The sequence below is a fragment of the Protopterus annectens genome, chromosome 13.part0 (assembly GCF_019279795.1).
Source record: "Protopterus annectens isolate FY-2018-M chromosome 13.part0, PAN1.0, whole genome shotgun sequence".
In the NCBI taxonomy this organism is placed as follows: Eukaryota; Metazoa; Chordata; order Ceratodontiformes; family Protopteridae; genus Protopterus; species Protopterus annectens.
This window is the reverse complement of record NC_056747.1, coordinates 1,237,468,440-1,237,485,876: the sequence shown is the minus strand read 5'-3', so window position 1 is coordinate 1,237,485,876 and position 17,437 is coordinate 1,237,468,440. Positions and strand designations below refer to the sequence as shown.

Sequence of the window (17,437 nt, the reverse complement as noted above, 5' to 3'; positions counted from 1 at the left end):
TCTTTACTTTTAACGGAAAACATTACAAGCAAAAGAGTGGAATAGTTACGGGGTGGTAATGGCTCCCAGCTTAGCTAACATAGCCTTGGGCAAGTGGGAGGAAGATTCTGTGTTCAACAACAGAAATTGTATGCAGCACATCTCACTTTATCTTCATTTTATTGTATGGAAAAGTGGTACTTTACAGCTAGAACAGTTTATCAGGTACCTCAATCTGAAACCAAAAAAGGATAAGTGCAAACCACTGTATAACCTCCGGTACCAACCAAATAGCGAAAAACAGCTCCAGACTCTCCAAGACACCCCACATGAGTTTAACATTACAATATTTTTTTAAATTTGTTATCATCATACTTTGCTAGCATTAAGGTATTATTGAAAAAATAAAAAAGTATTATTATTACATTTACATCATAAATACATTTTTATATATATTTTTTTTTTTTTTTTTTTTTTTTTGTTTTTTATCTAGTAATTATTTTTATTTTTTTTTATTTTTTTTTTTATTTATTTCTGTAAATCAATAGTTATATTAGTTATATATAATATATATATATTACTTATATGTATATATGTGTCATTGTACATTATTTTTGTTTTTGATTTTGTTTTAGTATTTTTTTTTATTTATATTATAAATAATATAATATATATATATTTGTTACGTTATTTATTTCGTCCTGTCCGGATGTGAATTGTATTTACTGGAATTTTCTTTAAACAGTTTGTTTCAAGTGTGCATCAAGTGGTTTTGGGCTTTGATTTTGGTATTTTAATTTTTAAGATGCATTTTATACATTTTTTTTATGCAGTAGTTTATATAGGATGTTAGTTGGAAAATTTAAAGAGAAGGTAATTTAATTTAAAAAAAATTTAATTTAAATGTTTGAATGCTTCCATGAATGAGTGATTGAGCGAAGTGGTTTGAGGTGGTAAGCGTGCTCAACTGCTCAGCGTTTTTTTAGTTTAGGAGTATTGTTTAGTTTTTTATTATTTTTTTTTATTTTAGTTTTTTTTGTTGCTTTTATCGCTTGCTGCTATTGATGGTGGACTGGATTTTGGGATTAATAACAACTTGTGCGTCTTTTGGAGTCTACTGGAGCTGTTTTGGTTGTTTGGAGGGTACCGGCCAGTACCTCAATCTGACTACTACCTTCCTGCGATTCATCGCCCCACACAGCTTCACCTCAACACCGTTCTTAGACATGCGAATTTCCAAGGACATTAACAACAGCAGACTGTCTACTGATCTTTATGGAAACGCCACGAGAGTGAACCTCTTACTCCACAGTAAAAGTATGTATCTCACCAAGACACAATATAACGTGGTTCAGTCCCAGGGATATAGTTTAGCTAGAATAACTACAAAGAAGGAAACTTTTCTGAGAAACTTTAACGGCTTGGAGAATGAATTCTTAGCAAGGGGGTATGAGAACCAAATGTTAAGAAACATTTCTGAACCAGTCATCGAGCTTAAAAATACTAATGCACCCACACTAAACCAACCCATTGGAAGAATTTTTAAGAAATCTGTGGACAGTAAATCAAAAGACAGCTGCATACTGACATATGCTACAGATTTTCATTGTATCAAGATTATCAGGGTAGAACTGGGCCATAATAACAGAAAGCCCTTATCTTGTAGACATTATGGGTGAAGCCTGACTTTTGTATACAGGAAGACTAGAAATATTACGAGCTTTGTTGAAGGAAAACCTAAACCACAGGAAAGGAAAACGAAAAAATGTGAAACAAATTGTTTATTTTGCACTTAAATTCAAGAGGAAGACTTCTTTTACTGCTCATATTTAAGAAAACTTATTAAGACTAATGCAGGTGGAAAATGCAACTCTACACGAGTTGTTTACAGGGCGGCTAGTTGCAATGGATGCAATGCATTTTTTTGTGGGAAAGATTATCAATAAACTGAAACAAAGAATTTTGGGTCCTCTATCTGAGATCCAGTCTAAATGTAGAAACAATGCCCTGGACAGACACCTTCAACTCCACGGAAGACAACTCTGGGTTTAAATTTCAAGTACTTGATCACATAGACCATACTGAACTTGAAGGAGACATCCCAAATACTTTAGAAAAACAAGAACTTATGTGGCAACTAAGGCTGAACTCTTCTAGAAAGCCTGAACTAAACTATTATTGCTCACTAAAATGTATATTAGAGCTAAGAAAGTTGCTCCATTGTTTACAAGACTGAAGGTGTGAACTTTATTTGTTTATCTGAATTTTATTTATTTGCAATTATTAACATTTTTTTATTTAACAAACAGCAGAGCTACATTCCGTAGAGCACATGCATGTTTTTCGTGAGAGTTTAGCCTTTTAGGTTGTAATTTTTTAATGCACAGTGAGCTTAACTAGACAGATTTTGAGTATTAGGGGCAGATACACTGCATGTTTATATTAGCTCCAATATTATAACATTCATACATTTTAAATGGGGTCCTACTTACGCATTTTTTCAAGGATTTGCAGACCTGAGCGAATACCACTGCTGTGAGCATGAGCGACGGTTTCTGAGTACAGATTTCTGAGTGCATTTTATTTTACAAATGTAAAATTCATTAATAGATTTTGAGATGAATAGACTTATGTACATATATATATATATTCTCAAGTGTGGTAGGTTTTTATTTAGATTTTTTTTTTATTTAGGATTTGTTTATTGTACTACATGCTCTTAAATAATATGTATTGTTTTCAACCTAACAAAATGTAGAGTTATGTATTTTTATTACATTTTTAGTTGCTTTTCCCAGTTGACACACAAACCTGAAGAAGTTCTTAAAGACAAAAGCAATCCATGTTAAAAATATTTCTGAATGTTGGTAGAAAAGATTCCTATGGAATTTTGAAGACTTACGTTAACTTGTTCTTTTTTGGTACTACACTGAAATGCATTCAGGAAGTTTTAGCAATTATTAATATGTAATTTTTAATTTATCTTTTACTTTAGTTTAGTTTAACATATCTGGGATTCACAGAGCTTGAATTAGGGCAGTGCTGTGTCGAATATCACACTGGTTTATGGGGAAGGGATATTTAGCAAGTAAACATGATGTCTTTTTTACAACATAGCTACCCTAGTAAGCTACTCCTGTGCTTTTAAACAGGTATTTAAATGGAATGGTGAATTTCTACACTTTATTCTATTTTTTTTCAAAAGTCCACCAGGTTTAAAACAGCCCATTTTCGGTGGACACCCGGGGAGAAAAGCTCAGACAAGAACATAGATACAGAAAAAAAATTAAACATTAATTGGTACAGAAGTAGAAACAGTGGTACACATAGTGATTACAGTAATATATACAGAAGATATACACAAAAGCATGAATTTATTTGGTTTGATTACAGTAATATATACAAATATATACATAAAAGCAGGAATTTAGTTGGTTTGATTACAGTAATATATACAAATATATACATAAAAGCAGGAATTTAGTTGGTTTGATTACAGTAATATATACATAAAAACAGGAATTTAGTTGGTTTGATTACAGTAATATATTAACAGTATGGTTTTTATTAGGTGCCCGAGCTCTAAGGAATTTTAGATTTTCCACACAGAGAATTTTCCTCATTATTTGGTTGCCTTTAGTTCCACACATTTAAAAAAGGTAGAGAAGGGCTTAAAATATAAGAAAAATAGTTACCAAGGAAGTAGGAGAAATCATTATGTATTTACTCAAAATGTTTTTCTTTTAATTATAACCTTTTTGTGAAATTCAAGAAAGTGTTAGGCTAATGATGAAAATGGGAACACCGTCCTGTTTTATGGCTTGTTTAATAATTTTTAGGCTAATGCTGAAAATGTCATTTCTGAAAACCCAGGTTCACACCATACAGCAGGTTATCACTGGGAACCACAAAGAGAAAGCTGCCAATCTGAGGCAGCGTGGGAGGGGACAGGAGATGTATGTCTCACCAGGACGCAGCCACTAATCTGAAAATGAAGAAACAGCACATGTTATACAGAGATATCGGCTTTGTATTAGTGTAGTACCTTGCAGGATGCGCAGTAGCAAGTCCTGCCTAAACCACGCCCACTGTCCAACAGTCGCTGACGTCTTAGTAAACTTAAGTAATATTCCTATTCTTATGGGACAAGACCAGCTTATTAAAATTATATTAATTTCAGTTTATTAATGATGCTATAATATGATTGTTAAAAAGCAAATATAATTTATATGCAGGGCTGGGAAAAATACAGCTTCATAAGCCACAGTGTTGCTGTCTTTTAAACTGCATTCGTTTAGTATGTAATGAGAGAATAGTACGTGTTGCATGAAGTGAGGCATGTAGTTATTACAAAAAAAGGAATTTGTTAGCTTGACTCCCCCAGGCTAGGAGTGTGTTGTTGCTAGGGTAAGTTTAAAACATCCAAGGTCAGAAACAAGACCCCTTGGAAGAAGGTGAATCATGTATAGGAAGGTGTTCATGTGAACTCTGAGGAGAAAATCACAAGGGATAAGGACATTTGCAAAGTTTTCTATAGGACACAGTCATTGTAATGTAATGAAAGTGCATGACTAGGTTTAATAAGAAAAATTTATAAAAAATGTGGTTTGCCTCTGTTCAGACAGACTACTTTGACATCTGCTATGAAGACACTCTCTGAGCGATGTAAAAAGAAAATTTCTGTTTGCACATCCTAAAGTGTTGTTCCTGACTAAAGGCATATAATGACTATAGCACTACCGATGGCAGCAGGAATATTCATTGTATATTAGTAGTTTATCCTTTTCCTCAATGTAGTGCGATCTTGGAGTTGGTATATTTAAGTAGCAGGGGTGTGGGGGGTGCAGGGGGGCTTGCCCCCTGCAAAAACAAAGTTAAAAAAATAGCACTATAACTGCAAATAGAAATTTTTTTCCTTTGCTTTTGCAGGGGGAGAAGCTCCCCTGCACCCCCCCCCATAATAAAGTATACCAACTATGAGATCATACTACAGTGAGGAAAATGGCAAAGTACGAATAGACAATGGATATTCATGCTGCATCTGCATGACTGTCAATCATGCATGTTTCCCATATTACAACATGCCCCTTTCACCTGTCACTCAATAAGACCACGCCCACATCTGCGCAGAACAGCCTGCAAGGTACTACACAAATACAAAGCCGAGATATCCAAGTCACTGCCTTACCTGGAAATAAAGAGGAATTGAATAAAGCCAAAAAGGCAGGCCTGACTCCTAGTTTTTTAGGATGCATCTATGTTTTTGGGGTGGAGGGGGCTTGGGTACCAAATGAGGAAAAGGGAAGTCAAGAAGCCACACAGCTGTGTATGCAATGCAAGCAGATTCTTTTCTGGATACACTAGAAAAGCCCTAAAAGGTAACATGGCGATCCATGACATGACAACAATCTGCCCCCTTGTGAATCATTAGAAATATGATTATCAAGACTAATTTTTCTCTCTATCCACACCGACAAATATTATATATATAAATATATTATAAAGAGATAAATATAGATACATACTATTATTTGAAAAACTAAAACACACTCAGATACACAGGCATGTACAAGCTCGTGCGTGCACACACACACACACACACACACACACACACACACACACACACACACACACACACACCAATTCAAAGGGATGCCTGGCCACATGAAAGCCTAGGCAATTTTTGTGATAGTTCTGTGGGTTAAGGAAAAGATTATAAAGTCACCCCATGATCCATCAGTTTGTTGTTGATGATATATGAAAGTGTGCAAACACATACAAACTTAACATACTCACATTATGTACACCTGTAGAAGCACACATTTGTTACTTACATGTGAAATACATGCCAGTAACAGACATATCCCTGTAATCCTAGCACATGATGAGATTCATAGTTTGGCCATGCTGGTGCAGAACCCTGCACCTACACATGCATCTTGAAAGATGGAAACTCTTCAAAACAAGCTTGAGGTATGTCCTTCTCGCTATCTTCTGACAGGATATACACTTTAAAATATGGGTAACCATTTTACTATTGGCGTGCTGATGAACTTCTTTTTTGCTAAATGAAAACCATGCTTAGCAGCCAAATTTTGTAAATTGTAAGAGAAAATCTGATATCAGCTAAACATCTAGTCCTTATTTACGTCTGCACATACCTGGCCACCCAAGAATCAGGCCTAACAATATGTGCACAATGTTGAAAAAAACTTCTCGCTTTTCTTTATAATTCAAAGGTAAACAAATATTTTCTTATTATGAACACTGCAACTCTGAACAAATAACTGCACACTGCAAGAAGAGATGCTTCCGAGACAAACTAGTAAAATGAATGAATTGCTTTGTTTCCACATCCCTCTCTAAAGAACACTAACGGTTCTGGGGGGGGGGACTGATATGAATCTTTATCCATTCCATTTCCAGTGACAGCCCTGCATAAGCTGGAAATACCTGACCCAGAGTGTCAAAAAGTAGCATCTGGTAATGTGAGGTAATAAAGACAGACAGCTGGGATTGAGGTTACTGATGGGACACAGCAGAAATGTGAATGTTTGGAAAATAAAACTACTACTACTACAAAGGTACTGGGGCAGGTCATTTACCCAGTCTAGTGGAGCCGCAGATCTCATTACCATCCCAGGCATCAGATGGATGGTGGGCAAAGGGAAAAGGAATTAACAAATTAACAACCAATGACTAGATCATTTTATATGTATGAAGGAGGGATCATTCAGTGCCACGGTTACTCCACAGGATCTGCTGAGGAAATGACAGCATACAAATCTAAGCAACATACACAGCAGGCACATGGATAGAAACATGCTACCTCTTTCTTTCTTGTCTAATTAGATCAATATGCCACTTGCTATGAAGTATCAGCTATAGTAATCACTCTGGCAAATTGCTTCAAAAACTGGTACAGTTAGTCTGATTTCTTATGCTATTACTTCCTAAATGTGCAATAGTCAGGGGTGAGTCACCACTCCATACATGTGCAATATGAATTACAGAATATATCACACTACAGCTGATGAAGTGCAATATTCTAAGCAATCACAATGTGAAGTCATAGTCTTGCAATACTTACTAGTATAATATTGTCTAATGTCTTCCTGTCCAATTGTGGTAATTCATTGTGTTGTTAATATTTTAATTATCACTTTATGTGCATTAGTCTTACTGTCATTCAAACTATGTGTTCACTGTTATGTCCTGCACGGGGACCAAAGCAAAGCAATTTCATTCAGCTTTCACTGCTGTGTATATTTGATTGACAATAAAGTTTACTTTGACTTTGACTTTTGACTCTTTCCAGGATAAGGGAGTTGGTGTCAGCCACTCATTCCACGCTCTCCTGCACAGCTCCTCCATCATCCAAACCACAGATCAAACTTAAATCATGTGGATAAAGTTGCTTACTTTGACACACTAAGCAAAACAGAAGAAAGACAAAAGTTATTCATGAAATAGCAGTGGTACAGATTGAACGCATCAGTTCCATTTTCATCAGGAATGAATAATGGAAGAGATTAAAGGGGCTATGGTACAGAAGGCATACATGCAGTGTTTTATAAGCAGGCATTGCACTCAAGGGTTGCAAAGACCTTTATGGTGCATAAAAATGACACCAACAAGGTACTGGCAGGGTTAAGAAGGAACATTTAGAAGAACTCTAAATATTCTCTGGAGTTGGAGAATACCAGTACTAGACGACTAATATACATGGCTCATCTCTGCAAAACAAATTAGAAATCTGCAGGTCGGTGTGGCTTCAACAGCAGCTAAACTGCTGGAAATCATGTTCTAAATAGTTTTCATACATTGTGTTGTTGGAAATGGGTTTTAGGACAAGACATTTTCTGGATTTGCAACAGGAAAGTAATTTGACTTTTGTATCATCTTATACAATTGAAGTCAAAATGACTGATCATACATTTAGGTGCTATAAACATGTTGTATTCTGTGTCTGACTGTTAACTAGAAAATAGAAGGTAGAAGCACAATCTTGGCTTGTAGGATGGTGATATGCTGGCAACAATTTGTAAGCCAAAACAAGAACAGTGGTCCCTCATTAGTTAAGACACATACTGTATGGTATGGTTCATAGGATTGTACTAGGTTAACTGTCCTTTTGGGCCATTTTAAGCCTAGCCATTTACCCCATATAAGAATCAAACCCTGCACCTTGTGTCTGTAAGGTAAACACCTTAACCATTATGCCAAACATCCACCCATTAAACAGAGGTCAGAATCAAACTCTGGTCCTTGTATCTGCGAGGTAAAGACCTTAACCATTATGGCAAACCCTCCACTTAGTATGGTATGGTATGGTGTGGTATGATATTCAGAATGATATTAGCACTTTCTGAACTTGCATTACAAATGTGATCTTGGGCAAGTTCTCCTTATTCACAGATAACAAGAAATTAACAGCAGCGCAGAATGGAGAACAAACAGATGTGTAGCTGAAGGCCTACCTTAGGCCGAGAAAAAAAACCCCGAAGAGATGACATGATATAAGCAGCGACATAAAACGTACTCATTTAGCACCAAGGAGCTCGGGTAACCTTTAATGAGAAAGTAACAAGAAAGTATGAAGTGGGCACATTACATTACATTTTGTGACTTGAAATACCCAGTGCATTCCCTTTGGATGGCAACCAAACAGGGCAATTATCCAGAAGGAGGAGGAGCCATTCCAATGATGCAAAGATGTCTTGTCAGCCAACAACTAGGAACATATTTTTCACATGATTTTGATTTCTAATGCATGCAAACTGCTACATGGGACAGAAATTTGTTTTGGAACAATAGGAAGTAAAGTGACTTGGTTACAATATACAGTACCCATACCTGGACTGATGAGATTCAGGCTCGGGAGTACTGGAGGAGAAAGGAGACAATCTTAATATATTCAAATACTGTAATGCCATAATGTCAGGTAAGCACCATATTCCTTTGCAGTGTAAATGGTACAAGGAGACTAAAGAAAATAAATGCAAGCTAAAGAGTGAAGGTGGTAAGGATGCAAACAAATCAAATTAGAATGAAATTTCCACTGACTCTGTAGCACTCAGGAGAGATATAGGTGGGAAGGACAAATGTAAGTCAGTTATCAGTCACAGATTTCAAGAGGTAGAAAAGGAAAGAAAGAAAAAAAAACAGAAGAATACAGCTTCTCTACAAACAGACTACGGTGGTCCAGGTAGAGGAATATGTCTTTCTTTGCTATGTATTATAATGGAAGCCAGAAGCATAGAAACAGAATCGATTTATTCACACAGCCCAGTTACTTCACATCATGGAAAGACTCTGTTCTGTCAATTCCTGTGGCATGCATGCAGAATTGTAATCAATAACTCTTCTGCAAGGCACAAAAGTCATATGAAAGTGACATGGCTTGGATGTTTTTCAATCAGATAATTTATCATGGAAGAAATCCTCAAGATGGGAGAGATTTCAAAAACACGCATTTCTTTAGATTCAAAGTATTAAAATTTCATCTACTTTCTGTAAGTTACTGCAGCTTAAAAATGAGCACTTTTAGGGTCTTTTTTGTTCTGCCTAGCTCATCTGAAGTCTTGAAAAAAACTAGTAGAATGAAACAAGGATCTGAAAGAAAGTCACACTGTTCTGATGTAGCCAGTCCTGGTTTTACTGGTGTTCATACAGTTCTGACCCCCCTTCAGCATACAGTAAAAGCTACACACAGCAGATCGGCAAAGATGTGTATATATAAATAGTGTGTGTGTCCTATATACTGCACAAACACACACACACACACACACACACACACACACACATCAACATATGCACATGCGCACATGTATCTCTCTCTTTACATTTATACATATGTATATCATAGGTGTGTACTACGCTAATGGCCCTGGAGCCTTTACAAGCCTAGCCCATAGAAGTATCCTGACATCGTACCACCCAATGTTAGCTCCCAGTGCTGCTATCAAGTACAGCCACTGGAATGATCCCCTGGTTGAACTTTCAATTTCCCATCCATTCATGAAGTTTTCTCTTGAAGAGGGCCAGTGAGGTGCTCTGCTTGATACGTATGGGAAGTCTATTCCAGAGCATGGGCAGCCTCTATGTTATGAACCTGTCCCTCCAACATGTTCTGTTGATTGTGGTAATGAGGTTGAGGTCCCTGGAGCATGTGGTGCGGAGGGATTGGGATTTCTTTAGATGTAGCATTTCTAACAGAGCTGGGTCAGACATGGCTTTGTAAGTCAAGCAGAGATCGCCTCTTAGTAAACGATATGAAACAGAGAATAGCTGGAGATTTTTGAGTCTGTCCATATAGGACATGTGTTTAAGGCCTAGGATCCTCTTTGTGAGGTACTTTTGTGGCCTTTCCAGCTGCTGCATGTGACTAGTGAGGTACATGCCAAATGGGGCATTATACTCGATGATTGGTCTAATGAGGGAAGAGTAGATACAGAAAGATGCAAAAACCCTTGGTAATGAGATGTGCCACATAGAAGGACTTTCCAACCACAGTGGCATTGTGGTAGTCGAAGTAGAGGTTGCTGTCAACCTGTGTCCCCAGATGTCTTATAACACGTTCAGTGGACTTCCATTGATGTGGTAATTAGTGGGAACTGAGTTTTTCCCAAAGGGGATGACAAATCATTTTTTTTGCATAGATATATATATATATATATATATATATATATATATATATATATATATATATATATATATATACAGACATACACATATATACATAAATATGTACATACATATATACATACATACACACACATGCACACACATTCACATATGAGTGCTACACGAGTTATCGCTGCATGTATTTTACAGTGTGGTGAAATAGTGGTGTTTTCTATCCCTGATACTGTTTGTCGAATTATGTAACAGCCAAAATACATATTACTGACAATTACATAATTCAAGGGGTTCTGCCCTTTTTTCAAGTTTGTACAACCTTGGAGTTAGTAAATTTAATTTCTGGGTGTGTGGGGGAAGAAGCCCCCCACATAAAAAGCTTTTTTTTGTTTTACTTTTCGTACTTGCAAATGTTACCTATTGGATTATATTTGCAATTATTTTTTTACAATGATTTTAGTGACAATTAATGCTATTTGCCCATGAGTTTGTTCAATGTTTTGTGATGCCATCAAACTCAGTGGTGATTATGTATTACAAATTACAAAGTCAAATATATACATACATACATATACATATATATATATATATATATATATATATATATATATATATATATATATATATATATATATACACACACACACATACACACACACACGCATAAAGGTTTGCACACTTATTTGTGTGTGTGTCTGTGCATATGTGTATGAGAGGCATTCCTACTGTGCATTATACATACATCTATCTGCTTTTCTGACTTGATATCAGGAAGCTTCTAGACTTACTATGTTGCTGTGGTGAAGAGGCTTGTGTATCTCAGTAAAGCAATGAAGTATACCATGGACAGATCACGTCAGACAGATCATACTGAATATAATCCACAGGAGAGATTAATGGCATATTTCACTACTACTATCAAGAAAACACTACGAACAAAAGCAACTAGACATATTGAAATGATATCGGACGAAGACAAGCTCAGGCTTAAAGGCGTTAAGGTTATTAAACAGGAATATCAAAGAGCAGGTACAAGAAGTACTAAGAGTTACAACATGGATGGATTAAAACTAACAGGATGTCCATTTTCTCAAGTGCTTAGTGACAAAAGGAAAGTCTGATGCTGCAAAGAAATATAAACCCCCGAAACCTGGAATGTAAGAATTATGAAGCAAGATAAATCTGATGCGGTTAAACATGAGATCACATGACTAAACACTAACATCTTAGGAACTAGTGAAGTATGTTGTTGTTGCGTCTTTCGGCTTTTCCCGGTTAGGGGTCGCCACAGCGGAACTCCGGTCCGCTAATGATTGGCAGTAGATTTTTACGTGCAGAGTTGCCGGCCCTGACGCACAACCTTCAACGAAGGTACGCCCATTCACGCATGTCTCCACACAGAAGACGCTCTAGCTGAGAATCGAACAGGACAAGGTCTTACTGTGAGGTGATAACGCTAACGCAGCACCACCACCGCAGTAGGAAAGTACAGTTTTGTACCTACCATAAATGTAGATGTCCGAACAGGATGCAGTGGCTGCCTGACGACAGGACAACCCATTTGTAAGGACTGCAGATGCATCCTTGAAGGACATCTAGTGAAGTATAATGAACTGAAATGGGTCATCATACAACAGACAATCAAGAGGTGTTATACAGTAGACAATAATCTTGCAGAATAAATACACTGGCCTCATAGCTAACAAAAGGGTACAAAAATCAAAGTACTCATTTGCATCTCCCAAAAATGATGGCATGTTATCAAGTTTGTGCTCCAACGACAGATTCACAAGAGGTGGTCATTGACCAGTTTTATGAGAATCTGCACCACTTTCTTGAAACAGAGTCAAAAATATATACGCATATTACATTGACCATAGGTGACTTGAATGCTAAAGTTGGTAGTCAAAGAACAACTGGAATGGTCAACTTTGGCCTTGGAGTATGGAATACAGCAGGACATAGTCTAAAAGATGTCATTACATGTAGATATCACTTCATGGTTAATTCCAAAATCAGATGGACTATACACTTTGCAGTCAAAATGGAAGAGCTCTACGCAGCGAGCAAAAACACAAGCTGGTACTAACTGTGGCTTAGGCCACCAACCTCTTACCACAAAGTTTAGAAATAAAATTAAAGAGAACAAGAAAAGCCTTCAGACCAGCTAAGTAGACAAACAATATTCCATAAGACTATGTTGCATAGGCAAAGAACAGCTTTAAGGGATCACACCTGATGGATAGAATGCATGAAAAACTATAGACACATGTTAGAAATACTGTGAAGGAGGTGTCAACAAACATTTTTCCATACCGAAAGATGAATAAAAGACAACATGACTCATTCTGGATGCTTTAGAAATGTCCACGGAAAGAGAGTAAAAGACAATGGAGTCAGGGAAAATACATCAAACTGATTGCAGTTTCAGAGAACAGCAAGAAGATATCCAAAGGCATACTTAAACGAACAGTGCAAAACTTTGAAGAATGTAACAGAATAGGAAAGACAAGAGATCTCTTCAAAACGACTGGCGATATTAAGAGGTACTTTCAGATTAAAAATGGGAAAAATAAATGAAAGAGACGGGAAAAGAATGGTGACAGCGATACACAGAAGAAATATAAATTATCATAATGTCACTGATATTCACAGTGGTATGTTCTCTGATTTAGAAGGACCTGTGAATCCTTGCTCATAACAGCGCTGCAGGAAGTGATGGAATTCCAGCTGAACCATAAAAGTCCTGCAAAACGATGTTGTTATCAATGTTACTTGTAATTTGGCAGCACGTTTAGAAAATGCAGTAGCAGCCTTTGGATTGGAAAAGGTAATTTTATATTGTAATCCCCCAAAATTAGGGTAATAGTAAACAATGCTCATATTATTGAATAATTGCACTTGTTTTACCTGCTAGCAACATAATATGCTCATGATCCTGCAAGCTAGACTCTAGCAAAATACGAACGGAGAACTACCAAATGTGCAAGCTGGTTTTAGAAGAGGAATAGTTGGCAGAGATCAAACTGACAAGATCTGCTGGATAATAATGAAAGCAAGGTAGTTCCAGAAAATATTTACTCCTGTTTTGCTAACTACTCTGTTAAGTTCTTAGAGAAATGGAGATACTGGCTCGCCTTATTTTTCTCCTGAGCAATCTGTATACAGACCAATTAAGTAACAGTTAAAACTGAATATGGAATTACTGACTGGATCATGACTTAGAAAGGTGTGTAACAAAGCTGTTTATTATCACACTAGCTATTTAATTAATATGCTGAAAATAACAAGTGGAACGTTAGTAAGTGAATCAGTTGCTGAAATCAAAACTGCTGGGAGAAATATTAACAAATTTAGACATGCAAATGGTACCATTCTGATGGCTGAAAATAAAAAGGAGTTACAGAGCTTGTTAATGAAAACAAACATAGAAATTACAAAAGTTGTATTGCTGCTCATCAACAAAGTCTAAGATTATATTACCTACCCCAAGCAATTTTTTGCAAACAGACTGAGAAGTAAAAGGCGTGACAGATTTTATTTTCCTGGGCTCAAAGATCACCGTAGATATTGAATGCCCTTGTTTATTGGAAGAAAGTTGGCTACAAATCTGGATAAGATATCAAAGACCAAAGATATCATGTTGTCAACAAAGATACATATATCAAAGCTATGGTTTTCCCAGAATAACAAATGGCTGTGAGAACTGACCTGTAAGTTAAACTGTGGACAAGAAATAAATTTGTTTGAAAAAGAGGTTATGTACTCACCATAACATTCCATCTGAGTAGTTGTACTTCATTTGTCTTCAACCTGCGGGTTACAGATCCGTTCCGCATCCGACATGGCCACATCACTAGCATCTAATCCGAGCTCTCAGCTCCTTCCCTTACTCATAATGCCTCTGTCTCCTTCCTCCCTTCAGATTCAGTTTGTTGCCCTATACCTAGCATATACTCAACCCAACAAGACCCCAAGACCTTATCACAACTGGCACTGCACAAACCTGAGTCAAAGCATGGCCTAAGGTATCCCTGATGAGACCATCTTCCACTCATATAGCCAGTATCACAGTGACAAGGTGGGGGAAGGAGGGGGGGATGGCTGAAAAAAAATGAAGTACAACTACTCAGATGGAACGTTATAGTGAGTACATAACTTCTTTATCTGAAGTAGTTTACTTCATTTGGTCTTCAACCTGTGGGACAGTGTCCCCAGCTACTTTGCACCTTGGGAGGCCCTCATGAAAGGATATTTTGGAGCACGGTGGAGCCAAAAGATGACCTGTTCCTGGAAATGATGTCCAATTTGTAATGAGAAATGAAGGTATGAGATGAGGACCATGTAGCCACTGAGCAAATATCATCCAATGATACCCTTGAACAGAAGGCTGCTGAAGTAGCCATGGATCTGGTAGAATGTGCTTTTACTTGACCTGGAGGGGAAAGTCCCCTAACAGAGTATGCCACAAATGCATTGGGTGATCCACCGGGCAATAGTAACCTTAGATATTGGTTTGTCTAGGAAGGGTGTTGAGTATGAAACAAATAATTGATCAGATTTTTGAAAGGCTTTTGTCCTGTGCAAATAGAACCGTAATTGTCTATGCACATCTAGCCAGTGTAACTTATATTCTCCTTTGTTTTAGAAATTTGGAAAGAAGACTGGGAGATTGATTGTCTGATTTATATTTGCTTCTGATAGCACCTTCAAAAGAAAGGAGGGGTTGGTGTGCAAAGATACCCTATCCTTCTGAAAGATCAGTAAAGAACCTTGATAGACAGAGCTTGGAGTTCCGACACTCTCCTGGCAGAGGTAATAGCCACTAAAAAAGCACTCTTTCAAGACAGATACTGCAAATCCACTGAGGCTGCAGGTAAGAAAGGGGGTGAGACTAAAGCCTGAAGCACTAAGGTAAGATCCCACGTGTAAGATCCTTCACCAGGGGTCTCAGGAGAAAGGTACCTTTAAGGAAGGTCTTGCAAAGTTTAGATGAGGCCAAGGAATTCAAGTTTTCCCCCACATGAAAATTCAAGATAGCAGCCAGTTGGACTTTGACAGCACCCTGCTGAAAAATACTCGACAAGAACTCCAATACTGCAGATAGTGGAGCAGTAAAAGGATCCAATGCTTGCTGCGAAGCCCATATTGCAAAAGATTTCCATGTACTATGATATACTCTTCTGGTTGAAGACTTGTGAGCCACCACCAGAATATTTTTAACCAAGGAAGATAAACCGGGAGTCCTAATAAACATGGGAACAGAAGCAGCCAAGTTGTGAGCTTCAGACTGACCAGATCTGGATGAGGGATCCCTGAGGGATGGGAAATAAGATCCAGAACTTGATCCAGAGTCCAAGGTGGACTTACTAGGTGATACCAAAGCGACGGGACCAGACTTGGCAAGGCCAAAATGGGACAATGAGGATCACCAAGCTCCCCAGCCTGTGTGCTTTCCTTTAGAAACGTTGATATGAAGGGCAAAGGTGGATAAGCATACAGTAGACCAGGAGGCCAAACATGAACCAGAGCATTTCTGGGGAGCTCCCCCTGAGGGGGGTTCAGAGCAAAGAACTCGCTGCATTTAGCATTGGAAGGAGAAGCGAAGAGATCGCAGCAAGGCAGACCCCACTTTAGAAATATCTGCTCCACCATTGAAGGATTCAGAGACCACTCGTAAGGCATCAGGACAGACCTGCTGAGCCAGTCTGCCAAAATGTTAGACTGCCCTGGAATGTGCATTTCCACCAGAAAACAAGTGGTGGAAATCGCCCATTCCCACACTCTCATAGCTTCTCGACAATCTGGCTCCCCCCTGTTTGTTGATATACCAGACCACTGACATAGGTTCACAGGTTCATACTAGACTATCTGCCCTAGGGCATTTACAAGCCTAGCCAGAGTGTGTTTGGCTTTCGCCACCCATTTTAAAATGAATTTTGCTATGCCCATTTTCGAGGTTAGTATACTGTGCATCTGTCTAACAGTGACACAGAAGTGATACCCGGAGTAAATCTATGATCTCCCATCCACTCATCAAGATTCCTCTTGAAGAGAGTCAATGAGGGACTCTGCCTAACCTGGACTGGGATTTTATTCCAGAGTGAAGGGAGCCTCTGGGTTATGAATCTGTCCCTCCAGCATGTCCTATTTATTTCAGTGCTGAGGTTCAAGTCTCTCGAGCGTGTAGCTCGATGGGATTTGGATTTTCTGAGGTGCAGCAAGTCCATTAATTCCAGGTTGGACATGGCTTTATACGTCAGGCACAGATCGCCTCTGAGCAGGCGGTATGCCACTGAGTAAAGCTGGAGTTTCTTTAACCGGGCAGCATATGGCATCTGTTTGAGCCCTTTGATCCTCTTGGTGAGGTACTTTTGGGGTCTTTCCAGTTGCTGCAGGTGTCTAGTAAGGTACATCCCAAAAGGAGCATTGTACTCAATTATGGGCCCGATGAGGGATGAGTAAAGAGGCACGATGACCTCCCCCGATCTAGATGTGAATCCCTTCATGATTAGGTGGGCTATATAAAATGATTTTCTAACCACTTTGGCAATGTGGTTGTCGAATGAGAGACTGCTATCAACTTGGGTCCCCAGGTCCCTAATTACTTCTTCCGTACTTAATGGATTACCATCTATGTGGTAATTTGTGGGCACTTTGTTTTTGCCGAAGGGGATGACTATACACTTTTTGGCGTTTAGCTTGAGGCCATAGCTCTGGAACCAGTTGTCTGTTTCTATGAGGCCCTTTTGTAGGATGCTTGTGTCGGCTGGAGAGTCGATTATGGCACCCAGTTTGCAGTCATCTGCGAACTTGG

At 38.1% G+C, this 17,437-nt stretch overlaps 1 protein-coding gene across 1 annotated transcript in view; it reads right to left on the bottom strand.

Moving 5' to 3' along the window:
• The window catches only part of FAM171A2 (family with sequence similarity 171 member A2), a 1,068,017-nt gene that overhangs the window by 904,373 nt on the left and 146,207 nt on the right, over positions 1–17,437 (bottom strand). The gene's annotated exons all lie outside the window — the stretch shown is intronic.